The 21,359-nt window shown below is 39.4% G+C and overlaps 1 long non-coding RNA gene across 1 annotated transcript in view; it reads left to right on the plus strand.

The window, feature by feature from the left end:
- The window catches only part of LOC311583743, a 148,590-nt gene extending 132,193 nt beyond the window's left edge, over window positions 1-16,397 (plus strand). Inside the window, exon 3 of the long non-coding RNA XR_014774655.1 lies at window positions 16,377-16,397. This is a non-coding gene — a long non-coding RNA (uncharacterized lncRNA). The remainder of the gene's footprint in view (window positions 1-16,376) is intronic.
- Window positions 16,398-21,359: the final 4,962 nt, after the last annotated feature.

Consider the following 21,359-nt stretch of genomic DNA (forward strand, 5'->3'; position numbering starts at 1 on the left):
GATTTTAACTATTAAATAAATGATAATCAAGCCACAGTCTGTAAACCCAGAAAGGATAAGTATAAAGAGGAAGAGACTAGGGAAGACACAAGGATCTTCCTGTGAGAGGGAGATGGAAAAGAATTAATAGGTGGACTGGGGTGTGGGAAGGGGCAGGAATGGGAAGATCAGGTGGCGAGGAGGAGGGCATATGGGGAATTAGAGGGACAGATAGAATTGATGAGTATTTGAGGGGTAGAATGGAAACTTCATGAAGTGGAAACATCCTAAAATATATGAAGTTGGTCCCAATGAAATCCCCAAATAATGAGGGATACAGAGTCTCAACTGCCATCTCTTGTCACCAAACAGAGCTTCCTGTATTGGGACTGGGTTATATCTCATAGCTATTGACCAACTGGGCCCTGTGGAAATTATTTAATTTTAATTTATTATAATTTATTCATATTACATCCTGATTGTATCTTTCTATTCCTACCCTCACTTCCTCTTCTGACCTATTCCCCTGCCCCTAAACCTCTGAAAGAAGGGGACCTTCTCCCTCACCATATGCCCATAGCCCATAACCTATTAGGTCCCATTTGGATAGCCTGCTTCCCATTCCTCTGTGTGTCACCTGGCCTCCCAATGAAGGGGAAGTGATCAAACTGGGGGCACCAGAGTTCATGTCAGAGGCAATTCCCACTGTCTCCACAACAGTGGAGAATGAGCTGTTCATTGGCTAGGTCTGAACAGGGAGTCTAGGTTTACTTCATGCATTGTCCTTTGTTGCTGCAGTAGTTTGTGCAGCCCCCCGTCCCCCCCTCCCCCCGTCCAGATCTACTGGCCTTAATGGTCTTCCTTGTGGAGTTCCTGAACCCTCTGGGTCTTTTCACCCCCCTCCCCATTCTTTCATACCACTCTCAATTCTTAAACAACGCAGGCAGTTGCCAAGACAATAGGTTTCTCCCCGCAAACTGATAGCAAAAGCTGACGACAACACCCACACAACTCTATGACTATACAGAGGCTGAGCTAGCGCCTACACAGAACTTTCACCCACGCATTGTCTTTGGTGTGGGAAGGTACTCTGCAGGCTACCGAAAGAGAAACATAAACACCAACGCATCCACAACACCTTTGATCTGCAATGCTTTCTTGCCAGAGAATATGCTAGAACAACGGCGGTTCCAAGCTTGTGGGAGTAACCAGCCAATGTCTGATTTGACTTAAGGCTCACTGCATGAGTTGGAACCCATATCCCATGATGCTTGGGTGATCAAGGACCAGAAACTAGATAGCCCAGTGACCTAAGGTAAAACCAAATACTATTAGTCTTTTTTTAAAAAAAAGAGTAGGGCTAAAATGACTCCTAATGATATTTTGCTGTACTCAGATCCATGCCTTATTCAACTATCAACAGAGAAGCTCCCTCTTGCAGCTGATGGAAAAAATAGGGACTCACAGGCACACCTCACTCAGAGAGAGGGTCCTTTGAACACACAGCTCTAAATGGTCTCTCAGACCATCCTCTCAGAGATTGGAGAACACCACGGAAGAGTAGGCGGAAGTAGAGTAAGAACCAGAGAACCCAGGAGAACAACTTGAGAAAATGAACTGAGAAACACTCAAATGAGCTCACAGAGACTGATGCGGCAAGCACAGGGCCTCCATGGTTCTGAACTGGGTCCTCTGTGTATATATTTTAGCTTTCAGTTTAGTGTTTTTATGGGATTTTGAGTATGTGAATGAGTGGGTCTCTGATTTTGTTTTTGCAAAATCTCTCATTTTTATTCAGTCAAGGACACTAACCCATGAAATGGTGACACCCACAGTTAAGAAGGGTTCTTCTACTTCAACTAACCTAATCTACACAATCCTGGGACATCCCAGAAGGTTGACTTCTACTTGATTGTAGATCCTGTGAGGCTGACAGTGTTTTAGAGGACCCCCTCACTCCTGCCTCAGCAAGTCTCATTTTGAAAAATAAGGAAAATGGAAGGCCAATAGAGTAGATCTTTTCTGTCGGTCCATAGGATGGACTCTAAACAAGTCTTTCTGATGCTTTTGTTTGTACAGTAATGTAAAGGAATCATTATGCACAGAGGCCGATATGGGAGAAAGGCAAAGTAGAAGGACCCAGAGGGTCCTAGAAGCCTACAAGTAGAACATTATGATAGGCAGATTTGGGCACAGGGGTCCCACTCAAACTAAGGCACCAGCCAAGGACAATACAGGTGGTAAACCTTAAGCCCCTACCCAGATCTAGCCAATGGACAGAACACTCTCCACAGTAGAGTGGAGAGTGGGATATTACTTTCTCACATACTCTGGTGCCTCACCTTTGACCATGTCCCCTGGACGGGGAGACCTGGTGGCACTCAGAGGAAGGACAGCAGGTTACCAAGAAGAGACTTGATACCCTATGATCATATAGAGGGGGAGGTAATCCCCCTCAGGAACAGTCATAGGGGAGGGGAATAAGGGGAAATTGGGAGGGAGGGAAGAATGGGAGGATACAAGGGATGGGATAACCATTGAGATGTAACAAGAATAAATTAATAAAGGAGGAAAAAAAAAGAGAATAATCTTGGAGATGTTTGCTACTTTCATGTGTTCAGAAGTGAGTGAGGACACTGAGTGAGCCTTATGAAAATAAAGCATTGGTTTTTCAGTGGGAGAGAAGATACTCTCTGGGGTTATGACAACTTCTTTTAAAGATTTCAAAGATGTCACAGGAAAGGAAAGTTTTTCTCCTGAAAACTTAGAAATGGAATTGTATTTTTACCTCAATTATAGGAAACACTCTCTGAAGTTTTGTGCCTATAGTGGATGTTAAGATGTCTTGTCTTAATCCCAAGAGTGGGATGTGAAACAGACTTGTGTGAGAGTGTGTGGTGTTTGTCTGCTGGAAACAGACTTGTGAGAGAACAAGTGATGTTTGTCCACCTCTTTTGGGGGAATGGTCTTTGTCGACTGATAAACATCCTAGAAGGACTCTGAGAGGCTATGTATATATGTGTACACACACACACACACACACACACACACACACACACACACACACACACACACACACACACACATACCCAAAACAAGATGCTGGGCTTTTTGGTCTTGGCATCATTTCCTACTGTCTGGCTGTTCATTGTTCCCATTCAAGACACTGCTAGAGAGAAACTTTCTAGCGAATGCTTCGAGGTTCCAGCAGCTGCTCCAGGTTCTGCCTGCTGCTCCTGGGTTCCAGAGGCTGCAGTTACAATCACATTTGTTGAATTTCTTGTTTGCTGTTTAATGGGTCAGCTGGCATTCTGCTGACTATGCCAGTAGAATCGCTGCATAGAATTGAGTCTGAAAAGGTCTACTTTTGTTCCCATTAATCTCTTTTCTCCTAGCCTGGGTAGGTGGGTTGGAAGGGAGGTATAAGCATTAAAGAACCCCAAGTAAAGTAGGTTTGAAAAAATTCAAAGCCTACATGTGCCCTCTGGTATTGGGATTAGATTTCCTTAGCAGATTAGAATTCTTTATTGGTGATTGTTTGAAAATAAGTTGGAGAGATCCCACAGATGAATCAACACTTCGAAGAAGAGGTTAACAATAAGAACACCCTACCTAACTAATACATCTTTGTGATTCAGGTAACACTTGTTGATTAATAGTTTTCATAAGTCTGATAAACTATAAGGGCTTATTTTAACCTGGGATTTATTTACTTTTAAACTTAAATTCTTTTAGTCTAAATATTCCTTACCTTCTCTTCCCAATTGACTTCATCTTCAACCATAATAATTTTAACAAAATACCTATCTAACTGACAAAAAGACAGATAGCATTCATGCCATCTACCAGGTGGAGGATGTCACGATCAGATCTTTATCCCAGAATAAGATCACAGATACATATATGGATTTAACTGGCCTGAAAAGGCACATGCTCATTTTACTTTGCATCTTTTGTTCTTTTCCCTCGTTAGCATCTCCTCTATGCCCATGCAGCATCTTGGGCATACTGGGTTCTTTTTCACTTATTTTTAGAAGTGAAGAAACCAAGAATCACAAAACTCCAATGACTTACTCAATTAAGGTTTCTCTCCTTGCTTTACTGTGCCCTAGCGTTAGGGATATAGCGATTGAATAGGGCAGGGAGGCTGTGATTTCTTTATTTCACCTATCTTTTCCTATGCTTCCAAGCCTTCATCTCTGAGGCTTTAATTTGTCTCCTCCAGAGTTGGAGGGGTTAGGGGGATTAGGGGTAAAAGACAGGCTTTGGACCTGGTGTGTCTAACCGTAATACTTGCATAGGTGGCTGTAGCAGTGAGTGTCTAGTGAGGAGACAGAAACTGCACAGTCGCTGAAACAGAAGGAGGAATGATTCTGTCCTCTGTAAGCAAAGAAGTGCTCTCATTTGCTCAGTATTGGGCTAGGAGAGCTTGCACACAGGGACTAAGAATCCTTCCAGAGTACATTTCAGGTGACAGGAGATCAGTATCCAGGCTATAGACTGAAGAGGCATGGAGGAAGTCTTGGGAGCACATGATCACACAGCCTTTGGTTTCCTGACTGAAGGAACTAAGGAAAAGTTACCATAAGATGAGGTGGCAAATGCCCCGAAGGACTGCATTCTAGATCTTGGTCAGGTAGTGTGCCATCATGTGACCTCATGCCCTATTCACCTTGACCCTTGGTAGAAACTAGTTTTCCCTGGCATTATGGAGGACTCCAGAATCACTGTAAAGAAGAAAAACAAAGGAATAATTAAAATCTTTATTATATGTATATGGGTGTTTCTCCTGCATGTATGCATGTGTGTGTGTGTGTGTGTGTGTGTGTGTGTGTGTGTGTGTGTGTGTGTGTACATCACAGCATGATGCCTGCAGAGGGCAGAAGGGCATGCCAGATCCCCTAAAACTGAAGCTATACATGGTTGTGAGTCACTATGTGCGGGAATAAAACCTTACTCCTCATAATGAACACCTAGTACTTTTAAACACAGAACCATCTCTCTAGTCCCAGAGAAATTTATTACTATCATTTTAAATCACAATGCATATACTAATGTGTGATTTCAAAGCAGAGTAGCAATACATTGGTGAACACAGTGACCATGAGATGTAGAAGAAGCAAAGTGCTGATTTTCTTTTCTCCCAGTGAGGTGCATTACATGTTCTTTGGAGAGCCCCACTTGCTTGCTCTCTTGTGCCTGTCCGTGTTGGACCTCTGACATTATGCATTAATCACCTGACTGTGTCATATGCCTCTGCAGGTCAAGTGTGGATTACACCAAGCCTGGCACCCACGTAATATTCTGCCTTATTTTTAGGGAAAGGAAAGCATTGTCAATTTAGTAATCTTTTATTCAGAGACTCTAATACCTTTCATGTCTGAGTCAGACACAGATACCAACATTTCTAAAATTCTAGGAGTGCCATGAAGGCCCTCATCATTTGAGACCAGTATTTTTCCGTGATTGTAAGCCCTACCCCACTTGCCAAATCCAGGGCAGGCATGCACACACAGAGAACACACATGCATACATATACACCTACATATTCACACATGCAGGACACTGATAACTTTCTCTAAAAGTTTTCTTGTTGTCAACTCTAGTCTTCCAATAATGTTGTTTGGATGGGGTAATGGTTGTAGAGATAGATTTTGTAATCTAATACATGCCCATGTGAGGGTGGCAGAGATTTTAAAAATTTCCTTGGGTGCCGAAGGAATAGTCTATTGTAAAAATCATATTTCAATAACTGGATAAGAGGGAACCATATCCTCATGCTTTTCTTATAACTTTTTCTGCTACATATCTTTGTGTTTAAAAGTCTAAATTTTAATTTTGTCCCCATAAATTTCCCAACAAGACGCATTACCTTCTTATCTATAAGATGTGCACATTGCCCTTGCATTTATAGAATTGTTTCTACCTTGATTTATCTTATCTCTTTTGACTTTATGGCAACATAAATTCAGGTTTTTCCTTTAACTATTTCCTTAAGAAATCAATATCTATTCATTTTATTTTCTCAGTAGGCAGTAACTACAAATGTGTCAGTGAACATATCAGTGGCAATTCAGGGTAATTTTGATGGCCAGATTTCCTCCATACAGCTTACTGTTAGGGAAGATGCTAAAAACAGATTATCTTTCAAACATCTGGAGACATGTCTTTGAACTTTCTTTGTGCATCTGGAATACGAGTGAGGGTCAAGTTAAGGCTAACTTTAAAATTGCCTGGTGTTCTTTGTCTCACTTGCTGTATGGACTGTGTTTTTATTCTCTTTCTGGCTCTGTGTTTCTGTCTCTCTCTGTGTCTGTCAGTCTTCTGTCTCTGTGTTTCTGTCTCTCTCTGTGTCTGTCAGTCTTCTGTGTCTGTGTCTGTCTGTCTGTCTGTCTGTCTGTCTGTCTGTCTGTCTGTCTGTCTGTCTGTCTCTCTCTCTCTCTCTCTCTCTCTCTCTCTCTCTCTCTTCTCTGTACATTCACTGGACATACTGCTGGGCATCATGACAATGATGTAAAGTATATTATGTGATTTAACCATTTTCATCCCTTGTATCATCCCATTCATACTGATCTCCCTTTCTTACCTATGCTAGACTCCTTCCTTCTCCAATATCCCTCCTGCTTCTCCTCCCCTCTGTCTATCATACACATGAGCACACACAAACATAACACTCTCATGCACACACACATGCATATGCATGTATAGTTTAATGTGCCTAGGATCCACAAATGATAATAAGAATGCAATACTGCTTTTTGAAGATAGCATTATTACGTAATATGATGATTCCAAATGACATTTTTTGACACAGCTGGTAGAAGAAATTCTCAGTAGTTTTCATAGTGATGAAAGAATGACTTATGCTCAAAAAGTTTAATAACAGTCTTTATATATTCATGAAGAGCTCAGTGACCATATTGCTAAGTGGGCTACAGTGCATTTGAACAATAATGACAAACTCTCTGTTGACCATACCATTAGTGACTTAAATTTTGTGTTCAGCACATGGCTGGTCAGTGGACAGCATTGGAGCTGCTATGCCATCTGTACCTTTATGAATGGACCCATTTGGAGGCTTATGTCACAGACCCTATCCACCCACATGGTAGGAGCATTTCTGAATTTGCCAAGTTTGTGCCAGAGGTCATATTAAACATCGACAGAGAGAAATGAAGAGATGACCGTCACCACAAGCAGAACCAACCCTTGAGTTTATAATGACAATCTTTCGACTCATCTTCACACTTTAAGGAACTGCTTGCCTAGAAGAACAGCCACAGGGCCAGTGAAATGGGAGGTTTCCTAGTCGTCATTTGATAGAGGAAATAGGTCAAAACATTTTATATCCTTTTGTTTTGGACAACAGTGAGTAGTTAAAGACACCATGAGGGTCCATGAATGAAGTGAAAACAAAGGAACAGCTAAAAGAAACATTCATGAACTTCAGAGGTTAGATACAGGCTGACTATAAATGTGAGGTACGGTTTCAACGTTATCTCTTCTTTCCCTTAAAAAAGGACAGTGGGAAGGATGCCTCTGGGATACGAGAAGAAAAGATATCCCATGCAGTCAGGACACACACATAGTGGGTTTTAAAATATCTAGTGAACATAAAGAATTTTTGTAAACATCGACTATCTGCAAGTTATAGGATGCTCCCTTTTCTCTTCCTTGTGGTCACATTAACTAACAGTTGGTGCCATCTGCTGTCAAGGCTTTTGAAGCAGGGATGGGAGATTTCATGCCAGAGCTGCTCACACAGTGCAGATGCTTCTCATTGTTGCTGTGCTCGGGTCTCTTCCTTTCAAGGCCTAAGCTTTGCCATCTTAAGAGGAAGCCAACAAAAACAGGAGGCAAAGCACCTGTCCACACTGTATCCGTGTCCTTGATACATGCGGTCCAGGAAAAGCACTGCCTATCAGACAGTGAGCAATAGTCTACCTGCATGAATCATGTGGTGGGAGGGACCCTCCTGTCAACAAGAAAACAAAGGTGGCGTGAGAGAGGGGCTCCAAGGCAGAGGTGCTTGCTTGGGAGGACTGATTGGAGGTACAGTTTGATTAGTTTAGATATTTCTGTCAGCAGAGACTGAGATAACATTACATTTCTTTTTCACTGCCTTAATTTGGATTATTTTCTTTCTTGTCAAAGCTTATCTCTCAGTCTCCATATGCATCTCCTTTATGCATAACCTGCACACAGCAGCAGGGATTATATTTTGGATTATATTACCACTTTGATGAAAAATTCCAATGGCTTCTCAGCAAAAGCCTTAGCATTGCTTCCAAAGCTCTCTATTAATTGATTCTTTCCCATCTCTTTGGCTCTATCTCTGCCATTATCTGTCTTTTTTTATTTTTTATTAATTTATTCTTGTTACATCTCAATGGTTATCCCATCCCTTGTATCCTCCTGTTCTTCCCTCCCTCCCATTTTTCCCTTATTCCCCTCCCCTATGACTGTTCCTGAGGGGGATTACCTCCCCCTGTATATGCTCATAGAGTATCAAGTCTCTTCTTGGTAACCTGCTGTTCTTCCTCTGAGTGCCACCAGGTCTCCCCCTCCAGGAGACATGGTCAAATGTGAGGCACCAGAGTATGTGAGAAAGTCATATCCCACTCTCCACTCAAATGTGGAGAATGTTCTGACCATTGGTATTAGCCCAAGGGGCATGTCCCATGAAAGCCTTCACTTACCAGGAAACTGGGACAGAGGGGAGGACATCCTATTGGGACTCTAGATGAGAGAAGCATGGGAGAATAGCAAAGTAGAAGGATCCAGAGGGTCCTAGAAACCTACAAGTAGAACATTATGATAGGCAGATTTGGGCCCAGGGGTCCTGTTCAAACAAAGGCACCAGCCAAGGACAATACAGGCAGTAAACTTTAAACCCCTACCCAGATCTAGTCAATGGCCATTATCTCTCTTACATGTTAAATTATAATTTTTGTCTAAATACACTGTTTTGAAAATACCTTAGCTTGTCTCATAGCCGTAAGTAGAAGCCCATATTTAATTTGCCCTTTTCTTACCTCCCAGCCTAATTTCAGGGATATAACAGAATCTCAATCAATATAGATGTATTAATTTACTTAGAATAAGGATCATGCCTTGTATATGTCTTTTAGAGCCAGATTTAACAAGATTCTTATCAAAGAAATAAAAAGTGCTATGGACTCAGCAGGTAAAAGCACCCACTGCCCTCCCAGAAGACCCGAATTCAAACCCCAGGACCTCCATCAGGGCTCACAACCTTCCTCTGTCCTCCAGGAGTGACAGGCATGCATGTAGTGCACAGACATTTGTGTGGGCAAAACACCCATAGACACAGACACAAAGATACACATACACACACATACACACATGCACACACAGACACAGACATACACACAGACAAACACACACAGATACACACACAGACACATGGACATACACACAGATACACACAAACACACACACACACACATGTACTCACACTCACCCAGAGACACACACAAACTGCACACACACAAGACACACACATATACATGCACACACACACACACACACACCTAGATACACACACAAAGCACTTGCACAAAACACAAACACACACACACACACACACACACATGCACAAAATGCTGTTTTAAACATAATTCTGAGAGCACTTTGCTACATGCCAATAGATATCTAATATACCATTTGATACATTTTTCATAATCAAAGTGGTGACCTAGGATCTAGGTCTCTTTCCATAGAGTTGAGCATACTGATGTGCTAGCCCATCCTAAAAATGAGAGAGAAGCAAAATAAGTAAAAAAATACAAATAAATACTACCAGAAGATTTACTACTACAGCAATATACTAATAGTTTATAGAATAAAGATCCTTCTAAGAAAGTACCAGATGTTTCTGATGCCTGTATGATTTGTTTCTGTTGGCTTAACTTTTACTCTGATTTTGGATGATCTAAAATTCTTAGTACCTATATATAAAATGACTTTTTGGGTTCTTCGAGCCTTAAGATGAGTGACTGTCATCTGAAGCTACTTTGCACTTGCTACTGCAAGGTACTGAAGGGAACTTCTTATTAGAGACTGCTTTTGAGTGTTAAAACTATGGAGATGTAATTCATTTTAATCAGGAATAAGTTTGAGACTTGCCCTAAACCCTAAGGCTTTGTGGAATTTTCTGTAAAACATTCCCCTTCTTCATCGGAGCCACAACAGCATTTCTTGTGTTTGTCTGGGATTCGAACAGGGTTAGATCATTTTATTTATTGATTCTCAAGTAAGTGAACTTGCCTTAGAATCACAGACTTCATACCCTATCCTACGCAATGGAGAACGGTCAAAACACAAGCCTTCTCTGCACTTGGCAAAGATCCTCAGGCCTAGACTGGTTTCAGTGTCCTACTAACATACTTGTATTTCTGGTTTTGCTCATATTTTTTGTGTGATAGTAAAGGGGTTGTCACTCTCAGTATTTTAAAAATATTTTGACATATATTGAATTGATTTTTAAAATGTTTATTAGAAGTTTGAATGAGCAACTGGCCCCTCAAATCAATGAGACAGAGAAAATATCTTCTGTCTTCAACCTTTTCTTTGGTAGTTTGTTTTCTACACCTGTCTGTAATTTAGTTTGTGTAGTTTCCTCTGACCTGGTTTCTAGTTTTTAATTTTACTATTCAGATTTTTAAAATAAGCTATTTAGCTTTATTACTGATTTGGAGCCAAGAATGTAAGCGCTTTCCTCAATGGATCATCAGTGATACTTATGCTTTGATGGATTTAACAGATTATACACTGTGCAATCTCGACCCCAATTAACAACCAAATATTTCTACACTTTTATACATTGTAAATTCTTTGATTTTTATCATTCATTATCTTTATCAGGCTACACTATTCTGATATCTATAAATAAAACTTATTTTTTGTTGTTCTAAAGTTACAAAAAACTATCAATGGGAATACACTTTTAAAATTATATTTTATTAATTTATTCATATTACATCTCAATTGTTAATCCATCCCTTGTATTTTCCCATTCCTTCTCCCCAATTTTCTCCTTACTCTATGACTGTTCCTGAGGGGGATTTCCTCCCCCTGTATATGCACATGACTGTGACTGAGGGGGTCCTCCTCCCCCTATATATGCTCTTAGGGTATCAAGTCTCTTCTTGGTAGCCTGCTATCCTTCCTCTGAGTGCCACCAGGCCTCCCCATCCAGGGGACATGGATAAATATGGGACACCAGAGTTATTTTTTCTGGTTGCTTCCACTAGAATTGTATATTTCAGATTTTTGCATGAAGCTGTTTTTCAGTACTTCCCTGATTCACACTGTACAGCATTCTATTGTTTGAATTCATTACTATATTCATGTGGTATTGGCCATTTTTAAACATATCTTGGTGTTTTAGTAAGCAACATGCAATTTTTAGAAACATATTAATATGTTTGAGTTATTAACTTAGAATTGTCACACCACTAAATATGAAATTTATTGAATATTTTTCTTTTTAATTTTAGTGAAAAAAAATAGAAGAAGCAAACTTACAAAGAAAGTTAATTATAAATAGACAGAATGTGGAGTAAGCCTGACAGCATGATTAAATGATAAAACCAGAGATAAAGAATATATATTAAAGATGACCAAGGAAAGAGAAATATAAGGAGCAGAATAGTAATTGTATATCATATGATATCTTTTAAAGAAAAAAATGAATGTGAGAAGTTAGTAAATACATTGTATTGAAAAGGAAGATGTGCTATGAACATTTACACATAAAGACATTAGAAGAATTTTGTTAGCAGGGGACTCATGGGATCATCTCTGAGGCTACATATCCTGTTTCTTCAAAGTTCCCATTTTCACTTCACTGGTTCTCAATACTCAATTGTTATTCATTTTTAATACACACTTTTTATCGTGATAAATAATGTATGCAAAGACATTGGTCATCTAAGGAAAACTATCATTTGTTGTTTCTGCTGAATCACAGGGTCTTTTTTTCCTTCCGTGTCTGTTAATATTTTATTGTTTTAATTTAGTCCATGTGCAACCTGGGGGTATAAATTGATGGTACTTGCTTTAGAGATTTTCATTAGTTTGTGTAGGACACTGATGAGTAATGTTGCCTTAGTACCACATAAGTCCTCTCTCAAGGGCCAAACTGAACAGGAGGGATGTTCTTGAGTTCATCTTTAACTTCCTGCAGGTTCAAGATAGCTCATCAAATACTTAAGGCATTAGTCTAGGGTAACTTGACTTCCATATTTTCCTAAAGCTTTCTGCTCTCAAATATTGTTACAGTTGTTCATTGTTATGCTTTTCTGTGTTTTCTACTTTATTTCTTCTTTATCTTTCCTTTTGAATCCCCATAATTTATTTTAAAATCCATTGACAAAATCAGTGCCTCCTCGGCCGTGGCCCTACCGTTCCATTGGGTACAGGCAACGATAATAGTGAGAGCTGCAGACGCCTGACATGCAAATGCCAACACGTGTGGGCTAGTTATCACAAGTCGCCCAGAAAACACATGCAAGCTTCCCGGGAAGCAGGGAGCATAGGGGGCCTGGCCTCAGGGACTGCAAAAACCCAAGAGCAGAAAACAGGTAGTGGGACAAGCCAGCAGTCTACCAACCAAACAGCTTGCATGGATCGGATCCAGAATATCTACATATATGCAGCAGATGTGTAGCACAGTTATCGTGTGGGTGTGGGTTCCCTAAAAACAGGAGTAGGGGCTATCTCTGACTCTGTTGCCTGCTTTTGGATCCCTTCACCCTAGGTGGGCTGCCTTGCCTGGCCTCAGCCAGAGAAGCCCTTAGTCCTGCTGTGACTTGAAGTGCCAGGATGGGTTGGTACCCCTTAGGGGTCTCCGCTTCTCTGAGAAGAAAGAGATGGGCGAATGAGAGGTAGAGGGTCCTGAGGTTGGGACTGGGAGGAGAGAGAGGAGGGGCCTGGGATCAGGGCTGTAAAATGATTAAACACATAAAAATTTTAAAATGGTAAAAAAAAAAAAAAAAGTTCATCGACAAGCATCCAAGAACTAGATATAATGTCGTGAATCCGTCTTTTATATTGCAACAGTGCACAACATGAAAGTCAGGAAAATTGTCGCTAGACAAGAAGCGCTAGCTCACCTCATTTAGTCTTAGTTTTCCCTGTGTGAAATGGAGACATTAATAGGGCCCCCCCGCCAAGATGAGGCTGAAGATCATTGAGGCAGTGTTGGGGACCCACTTTGCAACCATCGGTTACACAGCAGTTACTACGGGGAAGAAGTTCGATCACTCCTTGTCAAATGAGCTAGCAGATGAACACAAAGCTTTGCCGCCGGTGGACTCAGAGGGGAAAATTGGAGCGTGCTTTGCCGTTATCCTCAGTAAAGCTGAAGAAAGTCTTAGCGGTGTTATGTCCCCTCCCTGTGAAGGCATGCTGGGAGCAAAGTAGAAATAAAAGAAAAATGTGAAGAGGATGCCGCTTGGATCTGAGATTCTACTGGTGGTCCTCGGGAAAAGGAGATGGGAGAGCATGTGAGAAATGTGTTGACACGACGGAACACAAGCAGGATGGTTAGTGAACTTGGGAACAGCTGTGGAAGCAATGAATGTGGGTAGAACAATAGCAATCAGAAAATAGCCCAAAGGAGAAAATAACTGGCCTAGGTATGTGCTGTTTTTCATCTCTGGCTCCTGTAGTCTGGGAAGTAGCTGGATGTGGCATGCACACTCTACTTGCCTTAATTTTTGTTCGTTATTAAGTCACCAAACATTGTATTCTTAACTTGTCTTTGTGTAATTTAATTTCATTACTATTTTTTTTCCCTCTTAAACAGCTATGCCACGGGGACCCTTTACACACATTGTTTTAATTAGTGCTTTAATCAACACAGTGAAATGGACTTTTAAAAAACTCCTTTGTCCTGTTAATAAAATGGAAGTGAATTTCTTATAATTCTTTCCTTGATTTGTGAGACAAGGTTAAGCACTCTCAGTATTATTGCTTCCTTGGATGGTTTTCCCCTTGCTATTCAGCTGCTTTCTCAGGAGCTGTCATAGAATACACAAGTTCATCTTATGTGGGTTTCGATTCTGTGGTGAACATTTCTATTGCTTGATAGTTTTACACACACACACACACACACACACACACACACACACACACACTAACACCATTTTAATGCTTTTTACTCTAGATTCACTTCTCTAATTCTCTTTCCCACTAGGATCACACTCAATTTGGTATTTTGCATGTATCCAGACCGAATTTGGTCAGTTCTTTAATTATTTGAAGTTTACTTTTAAGCCATGTTCTGTCTTATTTCTTTTATAGTCTTATCGATATTAGGGGAAAAATCTGACTTTAACTCATTATTTCTCTTTGCATTAATAAGGCAATCCTGATGTGTAAGACTTTAGAGTGAATGAGGAAAATTAGATGTATCTGTATCTATATATTTTATATCATATGCCATGAATTTCAAAGCTCTGGATTTTATAGAAATAACCCAGCAGAGGTGAAGATGATCCTTTATATAATTCAGTTTCCATAGAGTAAAAATGAACACGTTGTTTGCAAGTGTCTCATACATTTCTGATATTTCTCTTCTTTATCCCTGTAGAAAAGATACTGTATAATATGATTAAGAAACTGTTCAAAATCAAACTCTAGATGATGCTTCTTAGGTTGATGAGGCTTCTTTTCATCATGCCCTTTGGGGCCTTCAGGCTAGGCAGAAAGATCAGTAGAGTTCATGTAAGGCAGAACAACTCAATGAAACCAGTTTTATAGGGACAGACAGTATATAATCATGTTCAGAGCTCACATGTTAAATGTATACACATACACATACATATCTATCTTGTAATATCTGTACATGGTTGAATGTGCATATATGTATATTTAAAATAAATTTCATGAAAATATTAAAAAGAGAGGTTTTTGCTGTAATTTGCTATGTATCAGGAAAATAGGTGAAACAGATGGGAAACACTCCTACATTCCACAGTGGGTACAAATTGACTTGAATAGATTCTTCAAAATATAGTCTTCTATTTTTAAATATATTTTAAAAATTTCAAGATTATAATATAATTATATCTTTTTACTTCCCTTTCCTCCATCCGAAGTCTCTCATGTATCCCTCCTGTTCTTTTTCAATTATTAAGCCTTCCAATGTTGCTATCCATAAGAAATTCAGAAGCCCAGAAGGGTTTGCAAATGAGCTTTATTTCAAAGAGATTTGACTATGTGCTACAATTTAAGTGTAAAATGCACCCTAAAGCTGAAGCATTAGTGAAACTGATCCCCAAGTTGGTGTTCCAGAGAGGCACTGGCCCTTTGAAAAGCAAGAACTTGTATGAGAGTTTTAGGCTATTGAGGGCTTCCTTTTGGAAGGTATACTGGGGTGTCAGGCTCCTCCTCACTCTCCTTTGTTCCCTGTCTGTTGATGTGAGTTGTGAAGGCCCATGATTCTGATGCAATGTGCTAATTCACGACATGTCACCGTCACCGTAATAGGAGCGATTGACCAAATCTGTGAGCTAAAATAAACCTTTTACTCTTTCTACGTTGTTTTGCCAGGTACTTAGTCATAGTGATGGAAAGCTGACCAACAATGTGTGATGAGGACTAAGGACCCACAGAGCAGTGATGTCAGGGATTCCCTCCTCTCTTTATACAACTGAGAAGGCCTTCAAAGAAGTCATTTGTAGAGCTTGGCATTGTAGCCGAGGGACTGTTAAGATGTAGATCTTGGTATTGTATCTTTGCCCAATAGCTCTGAAAGTGAATGTGCGTGGTGGAATTTCCTAGCTGGTGATGAGGTTAAGGGCTGTCAGTTCACTTTAGAAGTAACACTTCTCTGTTCACCTATGATGAGTCAAGGGGTATTTGCTAAGGAATGTAAGTGCATGTGTGTGTGTGTGTGTGTGTGTGTGTGTGAGAGAGAGAGAGAGAGAGAGAGAGAGAGAGAGAGAGAGAGAGAGAGGAGATAGATAAATAGATAGCTAGATTGATTACAGAGAAAAGAAGGAGGGATGGAGAAAGAAAATCAAAGAATTAAAACATTGTTCACAGGACCATGTTGAAGTGTAGCTTGGAGGGGCAAAAGGACCCTAACGGAAGATACGATATTTTATATGAACAATTTCAACATGCATCAAGCCATTAAAGTAGTGTGCGCTACTTATCTTAAGTCATTGTAGGCTCATTATATACTGTAATGATGTTTGGAGGGAACTTCTTCAAAGAATTACTCTTGCTTCCCATGGAAGAAAACAAATTAAATATCTTTGAGCTAAGAGAACTAAACACATGGCAGGACAGTGCTTCCTTTCAGACATTTAGACATTTTCTGCCTCTAAGCTACTTCAGTCCCACCTTTTTTCATCCCATAGGTAACAGAAGCAAGTTGATAGATATGGAAAGAAGAATAAAGTACCAGAAAAAATGAAATCAAATCACAATCATACTTTCAAGGTTGGTGTTAACTGGGGGAGAATAGAAATGTAAAATCTAAATAAAATCTAGATTTAATTTCATTAATTTTTAAAATTGTCTGGATATAAAGCTACTGTGTGTTGATTTATTTGTGATTTATTAACAAGGAGTAGTCATTGAGTAGGCCTATGGGTCATGTCTGCATGATCAGGGAACAAGAAAAAGAAAACAGTTTTTCAGATTATATTAAATAAACATGGATTGTTCAAAATTAACATAATTTATACATACTTGGATGAGTATGGTTCATTTTATAAGGTATATTTTACTGGACATAGCATAACATGACTAATAAAACCACAGTTTGAAACCACAGTTTCACAGTATGAAACTCTTTCAGGATCTGCTATGGAATTCAGGGGAAGGTCCATGTAGATTTTGTCCTGCTATGAAATACTTAGTGAGATATTCAACAGCCTGATGATTCTAACCATCTTCAGATGTCATACACTATGACAAATAATGCTTTAATATTAGAGATGGTATAAGTAAAACACTATTATTAGAATATATTTTAGAAGAATTTATAGTTTGAGTGGGCTCATGCTTGTCTCATAGCCCCGTCATTGTCTACTGCACTGATAATTAGGTCTGCAAAGTGCTGAACCTGGCAGCATATAGTTCTTTCTTAACACATAGAAAACAGCTCAGATACTCTGTATTAGATGGGAGTTTCCAGATAAGTAAGGTGGCATTCTTGTTCCTGGCTGCACTTGTATGTTGTTGCTTCTAGGAAAAAGAATCTCATTAAATTAAATGTCTATTATTTATTGTTAGTCTGCCACACAGGAATATGTCCTCCAAAATCACCAGACACTGTGATTTTGGGGGTTTTTTAATTTAATATTTGGGCTTTTTTTTTTTTTTTGCCAGAATCTATCCGAAGTTTCTGCAATGTCTCAATAATATAAGAAATCTCCGTGAAAAAAGTTCATTCAAATAACCAGCATCATGGCTAATGTTAACTCAAGAACACACATAGCCTTTATATTGATGCCGTTAGTGCTTTTACTGGGAAAAAAAACTGTAAGAACCAGGGATTCGCAGAGAAAGGAAGACTTGGTTTTTCTATGGTTAATTAAGTCTTTAAAACTGAATGAAAGGAAAGCAGGTTACTCATAACTGTTTCCTCTTGTGTCAGCCATAAACCCACCAACGTAGTAACTATAGCTGACAGCAATGAACAGAGACAGCTGTGACTATAGTGATAATGCTAATGTAGGTCTATCTCCAAAAGCTCACCTTAAGAACAAGGGCTCTTGAGATCAGACAGAAAAATAGTAATTTCTCACCATTACCAGCTATGTGAGAAGTCCCAGGTGAATACCTATGAATTGTAGATTATTTAGAAAGATCATAAGAATAGTATGTCATCTAATTTACTCTGTAGAGTTACACGAAGCGCTCTCTGTGGGAAAACACATGAAGCGTTGGTCACAGACCCCAATCAAAGCAAGCGTTCAGCATGCCTTAAACGAGCAATATAAATTACAACAAGAGTGGCGGCTAAACAAAATGTAATAATTATTGTGTTGTTGCCGTCATTGTCTTTGCACGGGGCAGAGATGAAGGGCGAGACTCTGTTAGTTTATGTTCCAGATGGACATGCCCACCTGGGCTGTGAGGATGCACCAGCCCCAGCAGCCTCTTTGTCCCTTTTTCAGACCATACTTTCATTTGCCATGCAAAATTACAGGGCTAGCACAGGGTGAGAACAGTCCTGGTGTAATAAACTAGAAGATCCGCGCAGCCTGCTGGGGTGGCTTTCTGTTCTCATTACTGGAGAAGAAAATGTATTCAGCGTCATCCAGGTTCTTCTGTGCCCACATTTCCATATTGATTAAACATCGCCATTCCTGGCTTCTTCAAACTGCTCTCTCATGCCTCATATCCTTGTTGCCTTGCCATCTGTTTAATGTGTCTCTTGCTGGCCTGATGATCTAGGCTTCATTTTTCTTTGCAGGGTTTTTTTTTTGTGAAATCAATCAAATAAAAATGAAAGTGATAAATGGACATATATTGAGCGCCTACTATAGTTCTGAACTTTGCATAATGTTGTGTAACTCACAGTAATCCGATCAAATATATGCAATGGCTATTTAGACTTGACTAGAAAGAAAAATTACATTGGCCATAAAACTACCAAAATGAGGAATTGAAATTTGAACCATTGTCTGCCCAGTGCTTTGACTCATGGTGGCTCACTATACTGTGTATCAGACCATGAGCAGAAAGTAGATGGAAGTAAGACAAAACACCACCCACATGATTTTGTACTTTAGGCGAGGATTTAAAAAGGCATAGACCAGTAGAAACCCAATAAGTGATAGACATGAATGCAGTTGCCCATGAAAATACAGCAGTAGACAGTGTGAAGTAGGATATCGTGGAGAAGCTTAAGGTCAAATAGGTGGTTGTGATGCTTCCAAAACTTATGATGGAACTCTTGCTCATATGGATGTTGTTGTCTGCTACTGATAGCCTATGCAGCAGAAGTTTATATGTATCCCTGAACCTTGAAGAACCTGGCTAATTTCTTTTGTGAGTTTTCCTTGCCATTTTGATTCCATATCATATAATTTAGATAAGTAGGCCATGTTTGCTTTATTTTTATTGCTCTGTATCAAGATTTTCACCAGTTTCTTAGTTGATAATTGACAACTGAATGGCTGCATAGAATTGAAAAGAGACAACCTCAGGTTGGCTTCCCAGCCAATTTGAGAGTCCTGACCAAGGTCCTGAAATAAGATTTTATCTCTAGGACTGGGCTTTCAGTATCCAAGGAAAAGACCAGAGGGAGGGAGAGAGAGAGAGAGAGAGAGAGAGAGAGAGAGAGAGAGAGAGAGAGAGAGAGAGAGAGAGAGAGAGAGAGAGAGATTGATTCTATGTTAAGATTAGTTATTATGATCTAAAAGAGGCAACTTGGATCTGAAGAGATGGCTCAGTGGTGAAGCGCATTTGCTGCTCTTGCCGAAGACCCAAGTGTGGATCTCAGTATTGACATCATGTAGCTCACAACTGCTTATAAAGCCATTTCCAGAGGATTAACTGATACAATATGCTGGCTACTGTGTGACCCAGGCGCATTTGTGGTACATAAACATCCATGTAATCACTCTCACACACACATAAAATAAAAATAAACACATCTCTAAAATTTTTAAAGAGGTAAAAAGAACAGCATGAAGTGTGTAAGAATTATAATGCGTGGAGGGACATTTCAACCACACTGGGAATGGTGAGAATGCAGGTTTAAAGGTAGATGCTAATTAATGAAATATACTGAATTGCACTGTAACAGAAATAGTCTGAAACTATGAATTTTTCCATGAGAGGACAACAGGTCTTAGAATGTGGTGGAGCTAAGATGTTAAATTGCCCTCAGGAGTGAGAGGAAGAGCACTAATGATTTTCTAAGAAACCACTGATGGCACAATTACTTCTGTTCTTTGTGCACTTAGAATTAAGTTCTAAGTTCCATCATGATGAATTAAATGATAATAAATTTAAAAACTCACTTTCTGTTATTATGATGCTTATAGCATAGTGAATAAGTCAACCATAGCCCAAACATTCAAATGGATACATACATAAGAGGTTTTAATATTGTGAACTGAGGTGACAAGGGAGGACAACATTTACTATTTGGAAGATGAATAATCTTAATCTTCACTGGGAGCAGAAAGAAATAAAGACCCTGAGCATGAAGAAGTAAGTTTTCTTATGGAAAGAAAGAACACCAGCCTGGCAGAATACAGACAGACAATTATGTGGGTGCAAAGTAAGGCTTGATAAAAGCATAAAGTTATAAAAAAGTTCACATCTTCACTCCAAAAGAACAGAAAACTATCAGGTGGTTTGAAATGGGCAGTGAAACTGAGAGGGTCACTATAGCCAGAGATCCTAGAAATACTGAAATCCTTTGGCTTTACTGGGCTTTATCCTCATAAAAAGTCATGAGAATGTAAAATGGCAAGGCAAGGGAAAGTAAACTTCAAAGTGAAATGTAGTTAGCTTTGGGGGAATTTTGGGCACTTTTTCACACCTTTTCAACCATTGTTTAGTGCCACCTGGTGTCTGAGGGTATTTGACCACACATTTATGTATGCAAAGGCACTGTATTCATCTATGTTTGAAATGTGTGGGTTTTATGTCCTGCTTTGGCGTTTCTCAGGATTCTTTGCACATTGGTGTACATATAAACTAAAAATGTAGAGTTAATGTCAGTCCTTGACTAGGTGGACATGGGCAACAAATGATAAATGTTTCTCTCTTAGTCTACTGGGGCAAATGGCTCTAAAACAATTTTCTAAGTAAGGATTCTGATGATGATCCATACGTGATTCTTATTAAAGCCCAGAGGATAGATGATTGGTACACATTTTTGCTCTGTTTTTTTCTTCCATCCCTGTACTGTATTCTTGCTCCTTGAATGACATCAGTCCCCATAAAAGACATTTAACTAAAAGCACAACATTAGATAACCCTAATCTCTACCCAACTTCAAATTTAGAAATGTCTCTAATATAGAAAGCAATTTTTGGGATTTCTCCTATCCTTAATGTCTCCTTTAAAATAGTTTTTTTTAAAGTCACCACAATAAACTATAAGTAGAAGAAAGTAAACATTAATGAAAAATTTTGTACTGCTTAATTATCTTTGTTTTTCATTTAAACTATAGTCCTTGACCACAATGATATTATACTTGAAATCAATAACCACTTAGCTTAAAATACATCTATAAACAATGAGAGGATTAAAAACATATTTGTAAATTGACTTAATGTCAATGGTAAATTTGTAAAAGAATAAGAAAATACTGACCTCTGGTAGATTGAGCATGACATGCATCATTCCTAAGAATAGCTTGGCAACACAAA

Source organism: Acomys minous (assembly GCF_964271855.1).
Source record: "Acomys minous genome assembly, chromosome: 2".
NCBI classification, from domain to species: Eukaryota; Metazoa; Chordata; class Mammalia; order Rodentia; family Muridae; genus Acomys; species Acomys minous.